Source organism: Hemicordylus capensis, chromosome 3 (genome assembly GCF_027244095.1).
Source record: "Hemicordylus capensis ecotype Gifberg chromosome 3, rHemCap1.1.pri, whole genome shotgun sequence".
Classification (NCBI taxonomy): Eukaryota; Metazoa; Chordata; class Lepidosauria; order Squamata; family Cordylidae; genus Hemicordylus; species Hemicordylus capensis.
In genome coordinates this window covers 184,916,276-184,929,398 of record NC_069659.1, presented here as the reverse complement: position 1 = coordinate 184,929,398, position 13,123 = coordinate 184,916,276, and positions in this window count along the sequence as shown.

Here is a 13,123-nt window from a genome sequence, read left to right as displayed (position 1 = left end):
TTCTGTCCTTTAAGAAGCTTTTGAAAACTTATCTATTTTGCCAGGCTTTTAGTTTTGTGTGTGGGAGGGTTTTCTCTTCTCTTCTCTTCTCCTTTTTCACTGTTGCTTTAGTTTATGTAAACCAACTTGAGTCTAAGGAAATCAGGTGGTCAATAAATTTGCTAAATAAATAAAAATAAATAAATTTAGTGCTTAACATCGTAAGAACATAAGGAAAGCCCTGCTGGATCAGGCCCAAAGCCTATTTAGTCCAGCATCCTGTTTTACACAGTGACCCACCAGATGCCTCTGGGAAGCCCACAGGCAAGAGCTGAGGGCATGCCCTCTCTCCTACAGTTACTCCCCTGCAATGGGTATTGAGAGGCATCTTGCTTCTGAGGCTGGAGGTGGCCTATAACCCTCAGACTAGTAGTCATTAATAGACCTGTCCTCCATGAACATCCCTGCTACATGGGCCAAAATCTTAAAGATGGAGCAATCCTCAGCAAGACCTAACTTCTGTTAGAAAGTGTAGAGGGGAGATTTGTTTATCTAATCCAGCTGCAGCAGAAGTGCTAATTAATTTTGTCTGAAGACATGGAGTTAAAATTCTAAATAAAGTAGGTTATTTAGGAAATACATGCGGGAGATAGATAAGCCTTCACGCCTAGCTGGTTGCTACATATAGGAAGAGGGGAAGGGAGAAGACAAAATTCCCTTTCTCCGGGAAGTTATTCGCACTTGACTCCAGGCTTCGGGGTAAACGTTGAGTGAAGCCACTTCGAAGTACACCCACAGTATTGAGGGAAGCAGCCCCTCTCCTCTGCTCTCATTTTTCTTTTGAAACAAGTCCACATGGGAGGCGTCAGGGTTTTCCTCCTAATCGATGGGAGGGGGAGAAAGAGGGAGCTCCCTGCAGAGATAGATCTGCATTTGTAAAGAGAGTATCCTTCTTATCATGCTAATGATTCTATGTCAGCGCCTCTACCATTTTCCAGCGTTTTCAGAAAAAGCAGCTTAAAACCAGCATTTAAAAAACCTGGACGTACATCGAGAAGAGCTAGAATTCTCACCACAAAGCCAGGTTTGTGTGTGGAGTGGGTCCAAAAATCTCAAAGGGACTTTGAGGTAAGTTTGGCTGGTATGTGAATGCACACACTGAAGCAGATTTGGGGCAGAAGCCCTGTGTGTAAAACCTCCAAGTGGGAGAATGAAACCCGAGAATATCATTCTAACAAAGGGGATTCAGAAATAGAGAAAGCATAGTCAGAGAGGGAATGCCCTTACTGGCTGTCTCTATCCCTAATACTAAAGGGAGGCGAAAAGAGAGTTTGAGGAACATTTAGCTAACGGCATCAAGGGGAATAACAAAAACTTCTTTAAATACATCAGATGCAGGAAACCTGCCAGGGAGGAGGTTGGACCATTAGACAATGAGGGACTGAAAAGAGATTATTAAGGAGGATAATATATGGAGGTTGCAGAGAAGCTAAATGAGTTCTTTGTGTCTGTCTTCATGGCAGAGGATATTGAGCGTATACCTGTTCCTGAACCAGGCTTTTCGGAGATGGAGGCTAATGGACAGAGTCAGATAGAACTGACAAGAGATGATGTTCTAAACCGTCTGGAAAAACGGAAAACTAGCAAATCGCCAGGGCCGGATGGCATCCATCCAAGAGTACTCAAACGACTCAAATATGAAATTGCTGACCTTGCTAAAATATATCACTTATCCCTACAATCAGGCTCTGTACCGGAGGACAGGAAAGTAGCCAATGTAACACCGATTTTCAAAAAGGGATCCAGGGGTTATCCGGGAAATTACAGGCTGGTTAGCGTAAGGTCCATTCCAGGCAAATTGATGGAAGGCATCCTCAAGGATAAAATTGTAAAGCACATAGAAGAACAGGCCCTGCTGGGAGAGAACCAGCATGGCTTCTGCAAAGGTAAATCTTGCCTCACAAACCTTTTGGAGTTCTTTGAGAGTGTCAACAAGTGTGTGGATCAAGATGATCCAGTTGACATAGTATACATGGACTTCAAAGAAGCAATCGACAAAGTTTCTCATCAAAGACTCCTGAGAAAACGTAGCAGTCATGGGATAAGGGGACAAGTACATGTGTGGATTGCTAACTGGTTGAACGACAGGAAACAGAGGGTAGGGATAAATGGAGAGTTTTTACAGTGTAGGAAAGTAAGAAGTGGGGTCCCCCAGGGATCTGTACTGGGACCAGTGCCTTTTAATTTATTCAGAAATGATCTAGAAGTAGGGGTAAGCAGTGAGATGGCCAAACTTGCAGTTGATACCAAACTCTTTCAGGTAGTGAAATCCATAACTGATTGTGAGGAGCTCCAAAAGGATCTCTCCAAACTGGGTTATTGGGCGACAAAGTGGCAAATGCGGATCAGTGTTAGCAAGTGTAAAGTGATGCACATTGGGACGAAGAACCCCAACTTCAAGTATATGTTGATGGGATCCGAGCTGCTGGTGACTGACCAGGAGAGGGATCTTGGGGTCATGGTGGACAGCTCGTTGAAAGTGTTGACTCAATGTGTGGCAGCTGTGAAAAAGGCCAATTTCATGCTAGGGATCATTAGGAAGGGGCAGGGGCGTAACTATAATAGGGCAAGGGGAGACAGTTGTCACTGCCTTGGGGGGGCCCCAGAGGCAAGTCACATGACTGACTCCCCCAGCTGCGCACCCGCCCGGGCTTCCTTCAGTTGTGGGTGTCCACAATTTACAAAGCCTTAAAAAAATAATTTAGGGTGTGTGTGTGTGTGTGTGTGTCTGTATGGCCCTATCCACCCCCAGCACAGTACTTCCAGTGACTGTTGCTGGTATCTATCTTATGTTGTTTTAGATTGTGAGCCCTTTGGGACAGGGTTCCATCTTATTTATTTATTATTTCTCTGTGTAAACCGCCCTGAACCATTTTTGGAAGGGCAGTATAGAAATTGAATTAATAATAATAATAATAATAATAATAATAATAATAATTAATAATTTGTTTGTTATTTCTCTGTGTAAACCGCCTCAAGCCATTTTTGGAAGGGCGATGTGTATGTGTGTACACACGCGCACACACACACACACACACACACACACACACACTTCATGAGCTGAGCTTCAGTGAGGGGGGCCCCATTTTAAAATCTTGTCTCTGGGCCCCCTCCAACCTTGCTACGCCTCTGGGAAGGGGATTGAAAATAAAATGGCTAATATTATCACGCCCTTATACAAAACGATGGTGTGGCCACACCTGTAGTACTGCATGCAATTCTGGTAACCACATCTAAAAAAGGACATTGTAGAACTGGAAAAGGTGCAGAAGAGGTCAACCAAGATGATCAGGGGCCTAGAGCACCTTTCTTATGAGGCAAGGCTACAACACCTGGGGCTATTTAGTTTAGAAATAGTCAACTGCGGGGAGACATGATAGAGGTCTATTAATCATGCATGGTGTGGAGAAAGTGGATAGAGAGAAATTCTTCTCCCTCTCATATACCACTAGAATCAGGGGTCATCCCATGAAATTGATTGTGATGAAATTTAGGACCAGCAAATGGAGGTACCTTTTCATACAACACATAATCAACTTGTGGAATTCTCTGCCACAAGTGTGGTGACAGCCAACAACCTGGATAGCTTTAAGAGGGGTTTGGATAACTTCATGGAGGAGAGGTCTATCAACCGACTAGTTGGAGGGCTATAGGCCACCTCCATCCTCAAAGGCAGGATGTATAAATATGTATAAATAATAAATATCCTCTTATGACCCATATATAAAAACAATAAATATCACCTAATAAACACATATCCATAAAATAACACAAATTTTACCATCGGAACCACTAATATCAATATACAAAAAATATGGGAACTTGCAAATCAGTCTTTCATATGGCAAGTTTCTCAATAAATAATAGTTAAGTGTAGATATAAGAAAGATCCAATGGTTCTTGAATTTGATGGTCCAATAGGTTCTGAGTCTTATATGACACTAGCATTCATTACAACCCAGAAATGTATTCACTTTCACCAGACACGTTTCAGCCTATATCAGGCCTTCTTCAATGGCATTGTAATGCAAATTCCTGTAGTGTCCAAATAGTGTCTGTGCTTCTCATATGGAGCCCAATGTCAAATCCACAGTTAATCACATTTCAAATTTTCTTATAAGTTGATAAAAATCTCTCCTTCCAGCATGGCTGTATGTCGATGTCTCCCATTCACAACTGGTGGTTCTGATGGTAAAATTTGTGTAATTGTATGGATATGTGTTTTTAATTAGGTGATATTTATTGTTTATATATATATGGGTCATAAGGGCATATTTATTAAATATCCAGTTGTTCCATCCCTTGTTTTTATGAGTATTAGATATTTTTTTACTATTTGTAGCTTTGAAAGTTTTCACCATCTTCCATGTAATACCCCCAGTGGCCAATCGGGTTGCTGGTGCTAAGAGTTGATGCTATCAGGAGCTGCATCTCCAACAACTTCTTCCCTCCCTACCCTGCAGCAGTGTCCTGCCCTTTCATGGACCTTGTGGCTTTTCTCCTCTTTTTTTTTTTTTTTTTTTAAAAAAACATTTTAACTTAGTTCTTTGCTGGGTGCTCCTTCCAGAGCTAAGAGACATATCACTTCTTAAAAGACAGTGAAAAGGAGAACGCTGTCCGAATCAGTTCAGCCATCCCTGGCAAACATTACATGGGGTCAGCATGATGTGCAACTGGGTCAGTGGCAGCTGGTGAGGGCAGCGCATTGCGCAAGGTATCTTTGACAAGTGATTACTGGCTTGCAGCCGGCACCTACAGTACACTGCAAGTAGTGGTGCCCCACCTGGCATCCTGTGTGGCGGCTGCCCTGGTTCCGGCACTCATGTGGCCTCTGTGTATGTGTGGAGTCTATTTGTGTGGCCGGTATGCACAGAGGCCAGGTGAGTGCCAGCGGACGTTCTCTTAGCCCTGGACTTCGGGGCCTGGGCCTCCACACCCCTGGGGACCCCCAAACCCTCTTTAGTCTGTCCTGGGTGGTATAGTTTGTGCCCTCATGAACCTACATGTTAAAAAATGATGCTTAACTTGCAGTGGGGGGGGGGGCGCCTCCAAAGGCCTTTCGGTCCAGGCTCCAAAATTACCTAGGTGCACCTCTGAGTGCCAGAGCTGTGGCAGCTGCTGCACGGGATGCTGGGTGGGGTGGCAGGCAGGTGCCAGCTGCAGGTGGTAAGGTACCTCTCATGCCCACCCACCCCCACCAGTGCCGCCCTCACTGGCCACTGCTGGACTGGGGCTGGATTTAGCTGCGCTCCAGATATAAGCCCTATTTTCATGAAATCTTCCCTGCATCTAGTAAGCATGGGGAAATGGGGGCCCTGCCCATTGGCAACATCCTTTAGTGCAGATATGCCTATTGGTTAGTCCTCCCATGGTTGCACATTGCTATTTGTCTGCAAAGGGCAGGCAAAGCAGGCATGATCTCCCTCCTGCATCTCCCTGTATTTACAGTATATCGGTAGCAATTGTTGAGAACAGAGCTCAACAAAATTAACCTCAATATTAGCATCATCCTCAGACAAAGCCCCAACATGCTTGCACTTGGTTTTCAAGAGGAAAGAATAACTATATTCAAGCTTCAGCTGCAACCAACCAACCAACCAATCAATCAGTCACCTCAGCTGAATGTTGAAAATATCAAGAAACATCCTGATGATTGCTGGCATTATATGTAATGTCATGGATTAATAGAAGAAGAAAAAAGTGGCCCTCATTGAACCAGTTCCTGAAAATGTTTCCAGTTGTTTTGGTTTTGTTATATTTTAAGTAAAGGACCACTCTTGGTCCTATCAAAAATGTGTCACAAAGAATCCCCCTAACCCTAACACCACCACCCCTGCCCACAATTGAGCAGTGTTGTAATATCATAGATATGTCTTCTAACTTCTAAGATGACAGAGATCAGCTTCTCACAAAGAAAACCAAATGGTTTACTTGCAAGCTTCTGCGGTCCAGGAATTGCTTCTAGTTATTGTTGCAAGTAACAACTGCATTCCAGAGCCACTCACTGCAGTAAGCAACAGCCACCTTACAAACCTTTCAGCTGCTACTGCTCCTCCTTCCCAAGTTGCACCAGGAGGTAAATTGCCCTTTTGTTCACATATTAACTCTCAATTCACCAAACAATATTGTTGCACATACCCCCCCCCTCCACCACCAAACAACAATTCCCAGAACTAGGCAGAGGAAACAAATAACAGTTAAATTACTGAATTCAGATGTAACAGGAAACCAGAGGTCCCTTCACATCTGGTTTGCTTGGAAACATACCTGTAAGGGGGAGAGTAACTGGCCCTATCCACCCCCAGCACAGTACTTCCAGTGACCGTTGCTGGTTTCTATCTTATTTTTCTTTTTAGATTGTGAGCTCTTTGGGGACAGAGAGCCATCTTATTAATTAATTAATTAATTAATTATCTCTGTAAACAGCTTTGGAAACTTTTGTTGAAAAGTGGTATATAAATATTTGTTGTTGTATTCGGGAAACTGCAGAGAAGGGACCCACAATTTCCTTCCCTGACCTCCAATCTGAACCTTTGATTTAGAGTGGAGTTGGGGCACCCCAACCCGTTCTGTGGTGCTAGCGTTACAACTGAACCACACTTTTGGCCCCACGGCATCACAGTTTCATCTCCACAGAGCCAGAGTTGAGAGAGGAAGCTCCTCCTTCACTCCGGCACGATTGGCTGTGTAGGCTGTCCTTCTGTCAAGAAAGAAGCCTGCACAGCCAGCTCCCCTGCCTCTCTGCAGTCTTGTTGATTTCAGAGAGGCAGCTCTCCTGCACATCTGAAGAGCAGGGGGAAGGGGTCATGGAACCACGGCTCCATTGGACCCATGGTTCCACGTTACGTCTGATGATGGCCTCTGTGTGGATACATCCCAAGAATGTCTTTATTTTTTGGCATGCTGTGCTCTCACTTATCTTTCAAAGTACATCAGTATGGGGGCAGTTCTGTCCTCTTAAATACTGGCAACTTTACTGCATAGTCTGAAAGCAGCACCACAGCTTCTACTGCATTGTTGCACGGAATCATGGGGCATCCCTCATGGATAACACAATGCAGCTACAAAAGGCCTAGGGCTGGCCCTTCTGCCTAGTGCCTAAAGGGGAAAAAATAGGGTTACACAAATCTTTGCTACACATTCATATTGCCCCACTCCCTGCAAAAGCATGAACAGATTTGAAAAGGACAAAGAAGTCATGTGACAAAGAAGCATAGGAATTTGCACAGCCATAAACATAAACATACCATGTACCACCAACATTTTGCTATCTCCTATGCTATGAACCAGCTTTCTCGGGGCCAAACATGAAGTACAAGATGCATGATCAGGATCTCCTATGTTAAGATATTATTCTCAATGGTGTCCCCCTGCTTCCTCAAATCAGTTCAGCATCATGCTGGTGTGTGTGTCTTAATCCTTCCCCCTTGTGTCATTTCACAGATAACACCCCCCCCCCAAAATCTGCTATTTGCTTCATGGGGCCAAATCATATAGGTGATGTCAGGTTTCTTTATGTGAAACCTGACAGTAAGAGAGTGTGACCAGTTCAGAACTTGAGTCAACTGTTATTTAGCTTTCTTCGCCAGAATCCCCACTCTGTCTGAAGGGCTATGGGCAGGTTAGATATATCCTTTGTTCAACATCAGCCCTGTAAAATACTCTAGACAGATAGACTGCTACATAGGGCTGGTTTGGACAATACTTCCTGAAATGGCCCACACGGTTAAGGAGGATGTGCTGAGAGTGAGCCCATTCCAATGTCTTTCCTAGTGTCCTGATGTAGTCATAGGAACACAGGAAGCTGCCATATATTGAGTCAGACCATAGGTCCATCTCACTCAGTATTGTCTACACAGACTGGCAGCGGCTTCTCCAAGGTTGCAGGCAGGAATCTCTCTCAGCCCTATCTTGGAGAAGCCAGGGAGGGAACTTGGAACCTAGATGCAATTCCTAGAGTGGCTCCATCCCCTAAGGGGAATATCTTACAGTGCTCACACTTCTAGTCTCCCTTTCATATGCAACCAGGGCAGACCCTGCCTATCTAAGGGGACAAGTCATGCTTGCTACAACATGACCAGCTCTCTTCCCTACATACAAGTCCTTGTGTGTTCTTTTATTTGTGGAGAGGATAACTTGTTAGAACCACTGTTCTGTCTGTCATCCAAATACTAGTTTAAACTAATATTTAATTAAGTTTAAACAAGTCTCTCTTCTTAACCATGTAGGCTGGTTCTAGGCAGAAAGATATCATCTGAAACAGCCTATAGAAAACTACCACATCAGTGAGTGGGCTGCAATCTCCTCCCATGTCCCACCCTGATGTCTAGTTTTTTTTTAATATTCAAGGAATATTTCTGGATAGAGGAACATCAGTCATGTGATCCCCTATCTGTAGCCTCAAATGATGCTGCCCAGACACAGGTTTACTACCTCTAAACTGGGAGAGAACTAGGCCTCAAAGAGCATCTTCTTGTGAAGAGGGGAGCCTTTAGAAAAACATGTTTCTTGAATAGTATAATAATAAATAACGGTTGCTCGGCATTTAATGATTAGGTTGCATTTGAAAAACAGGAACACAGACTGCTGTATTGTTTGGTTTGTGTTCCCTGCTTTCTTATTTGTCACCCTTTTGTTTACACAAGCATTGTGCATTTCCTGTGCTCAATGTGTACTCAGAAAGAATATTAAAAGAGCCAATCTAAATCCTGGGTAAAAGGTGCAGCTAATCTTGAAATGCAGATGCTGTTTGTTCATGCGGAACGGAGGCATTCCCCTGGGTGAAATTACTGTCATGGGGAAATAACCTGGGGTAGTCTGCCTCATGCAGATGAGTTCTGGCTTTTCAGAACTGGCTGTTACTGCAGGAAAAACACTTTGTTGCTTGTAAATGAAGCAAATGTCATATGTAAATCAAAGAGGCGCGATAAATGTACAGCTTCATGCGCCACATTCATAATGCTGCCTTTTGGAATCCGGCCATTCTTGGAGGGGCAGCTTGCGATTTCCTTCATGCAATCTGACATCACGGAGCAAACAAGCACTTTGACAGAGGGAATTGCCTATCATTGAAACAGATGTTTTTTTCAATTTGCATTTCCCTCTCAACTAGTTAGCAGGCATTTTCTGGTAAAATATTGTAATGTATGCAGAGATGATGATGTTAAATGTGCAAAGTACTTTCATAAGACATGTCCTGTGGTTTTTATGATAATAATTTTCAGTCAGTTGTGTTTTATGGAGGGATAAATAGAATAGTCTGATTTATTACTTTTTGCAGCATGGAGTTTTCTTCCTTTCAGTCCTCTGCTTGATGAGAGCTTCATTTTTAAACTTCTACATTATATTAAGGTATTTAACATCATTTTAAAATGAAATATTCTCCTTTTTATGACCTCTTTCCACACGTGCAGCATATTCTGGAGCATTCCACACGTTCAGCATATTCTGGAAAGGTCTCCACATACAAGCGTTTTTGTGTGGCTTGGTTCATTCATTTGTCTTTGGCAAATCCTGCTTATATTTACTGACAAATGGAAGGTCAGCATGCACACGTTTGTTCACCACAAGTCTGCTGTGTGTTCCTTGCCCCTGTTGGTATGTGGGGAGCAGGAAGAGATCAGGTCTCCATCCCTCAGGGGTGTAGCTACCAGTGTTCAAAGGTTTACAATGAATATAGCCCCCACATTCCCTCCCCACTTCCATGGCATGCCTCCTGCCCTGCTGCTCCTTGCCACTCCTCATCACTGCTGCTCCTTCCCTCTGCTGCTCCTTGTTTCTGCCACTGGGTAACTGGTTCACACAGCAGTGGTGAGTGTATTCCATGGCTTCTCTCCTCACCTGAATGAGGATAGAAGCCACAGAACCCCTCAGTGCTGTGTGAGTCAGCTAAGAAATTGAAGGTCCACATGTCTAGTCCAGATGCATGCACACCCTCCATTTTGTAACCAGTCACACAGTGGTAAGGGGTTCTATGGCTTCTCTCCTCCAGGGCTGTCCTTAGAGAGCTCTGGTGGAGTGCAGGACCCAGGGCAAATCAGCCAGTGCAGGGCCCCTTCCAGTAAATTTTAATGGGGGTTAAAAGAATCGGGGCCTGGGGCGGTTGCCCTGCTTGCCCTGCCCTAAGGATAGCTCTGCTTTCCTCAGTCAAGCAAGGAGAGAAGCCAGGGAACCCTCCTCCCACCACTGTGTGAACTGCCAGTGGTGAGGAGCAGTGGGGGCAAGGAGTGGCAGGAGGCAAGTGGTAAGGAGTGATGGAGGCAGCAGCAGGAGGAGGAGAAGCAGCAGCAATGGCAGTGATAGCAGTAGGTAAAACAAATAAAGTAAAAAATAAAATAAATTTGTGGCACCACAAATAAAATTTTATTTCATGCCCCTCCCATGTTCATTTATTGAATACAGGGCCTTGCTATGGATGTGCACGAATCAGTTCAGAGGCCCTTTTACAGGCCTCTGAACTGGTTAGATAGACCAGCGGCACCGGTTCAAAGGTGGGGGGATAGCTTTAAGGAAGGGGGAGTATGCACCTACACCCCCCGCTGCGCTTCCCACTCCAGCATTCTTTTAAAAAATAGTCCGGCAGGGCAGCAGTGTACCTCCTTGCCGCCCTATTGATATCCCACTGGAAGTGGCCAGAAGTGCCCGGCGCGCACGACATCGCACACATGGATGTGCACGTCGCATACATGCATGACGTGCATGTGTATGCACATGCCTGCCTGCAACATGTGCATGCACATTGGGCACTTCCAGCCACTTCTGGCCGGGGGATCAACGGGGCAGCAAGGAGGTATGCTGGCACCCCACCAGACTATATTTACACATAGTGCCAGAGGGGGAAGGATGCCGGGGGGGGGGAGTGCACCCTCCCCCATCCTTAAAACGACCCCCCTTCCACCTTTGGCATGAAGGGCACTGGTTCCGTGCACACCACTAGCTCTTGCTGACTTTGCTTTACCCTAGGGATGTGCAAAAAATTTCGGGCACAGAATGATCTGTGCCCGAAACGAGCAATTTCGGGTGATTTGGGGCCAAACCGAATCACCCCCGATGTCCCCCCGATATTTTTCGGGCCCGAGCCAAATCACCCAAATTTCGGGCACAAAAAATTTGGGTGATTCAGTTCATGGTTGATTTGGGGGGATTTTTTGAAATTTTAGTGACTTCAGGGCAGTTTGGGGGCATAGCATGGGATCTGGGCAAAAAGAGTGGGGTGGGGTGGTATTGCCCAATGGGTTCAGGCTACCACCCCAATTTCAGGGGGGTTGGGCAAAGGGCTGATTTTTGGGGAATTTCTGAAGTTTTCATGTTGTTGGGGCAGATTGGGGCAGATTGGGGCAGAAAGTGGGGACTGGGGCAGAATAGTGGGGTGGAGTGGTAGTGCCTAATGGGTGGAGGCTACCACCCCAATTTCAGGGGGATTGGACAACGGGCTGATATTTTGAGAATTTTTGAAGTTTTAGTGACTTTGGGGCAGTTTGGGGCAGAAAGTGGATCTGCCCCAAAAGAGTGGGGTGGGGTGGTAGTGCCTAATGGCTGGAGAGTACCACCCCAATTTCAGGGGGATTGGGCAGAGGCCTGATTTTTTGGGAATATTTGAAGTTTTGGTGTCTTTGGGGCAGATTGGGGGCAGAAAGTGGATCTGCCCCAAAGGAGTGGGGTGGGCTGGTAGATAGTGCCTAATGGGTGGAGGCTACCACCTGTCCCCAACTTCAGAGTGATTGGGCAGAGGGGTGAATTTTGGTGAATTCTGAGGTTTGTCTTCATAAGGTGAAGTGTGCTAAATTGATTACTTCCTCATATTCATAGTAATTGAGAGTGTGAAAAAGTGAAAGTGGGGCCATGAGAGTTGTCTAATTGAAAAAAATCTCATTTGCTATGATAGAATGAGAATTCACACCTCAGAAAAAACAATTAGACAACTCTCATGACCCCACTTTCACTTTTTCACACTCTCAATTACTATGAATATGAGGAAGTAATCAATTTAGCACACTTCACCTTATGAAGACAAACCTCAGAATTCACCAAAATTCACCCCTCTGCCCAATCACTCTGAAGTTGGGGACGGGTGGTAGCCTCCACCCATTAGGCACTATCTACCAGCCCACCCCACTCCTTTGGGGCAGATCCACTTTCTGCCCCCAATCTGCCCCAAAGACACCAAAACTTCAAATATTCCCAAAAAATCAGGCCTCTGCCCAATCCCCCTGAAATTGGGGTGGTACTCTCCAGCCATTAGGCAATACCACCCCACCCCACTCTTTTGGGGCAGATCCACTTTCTGCCCCAAACTGCCCCAAAGTCACTAAAACTTCAAAAATTCTCAAAATATCAGCCCGTTGTCCAATCCCCCTGAAATTGGGGTGGTAGCCTCCACCCATTAGGCACTACCACCCCACCCCAATATTCTGCCCCAGTCCCCACTTTCTGCCCCAATCTGCCCCAACAACATGAAAACTTCAGAAATTCCCCAAAAATCAGCCCTTTGCCCAATCCCCTTGAAATTGGGGTGGTAGCCTGAACCCATTGGGAACTACCACCCCACCCCACTCTTTTTGCCCAGATCCCATGCCATGCTCCCAAACTGCCCTGAAGTCACTAAAATTTCAAAAATTCCCAAAAAATCAGCCCTTTGCCCAATTCCCCTGAAATTGGGGTGGTAGACTCCACCCATTGGGCGCTACCACCCCACCCCAAAATTTTGCCCCTGGGCCCCTTTTTTACCCCTGAATCGATTTGGATTCAGATTCGGATTAAATCTGAATCCGAACCGAATCAAGGGTGATTCAGGTGGCCCATATTCGGGCACAAAACAGAACAGGGGTGATTCGGTTCGGGTCCCGAACCAAATCACCGAATTCCCGAATTGCACACCCCTACTTGACCCTTTCCATTCCTAGATATGTTAACTGCAAACTGGAGGAGTGTGTATGATCTCCCCAGAGTTGAGGGGACAGAGGGGGCTGGGCAGCCCCCACTAGATTGGCCAGTTGTGGCTGAGCCCCCCTCCCCCCAAACAGACCAAAAAAATAGACTGCTGTTATAGTTAAGGCTGATAAATAAAGGATAGGGAGAGATGCAG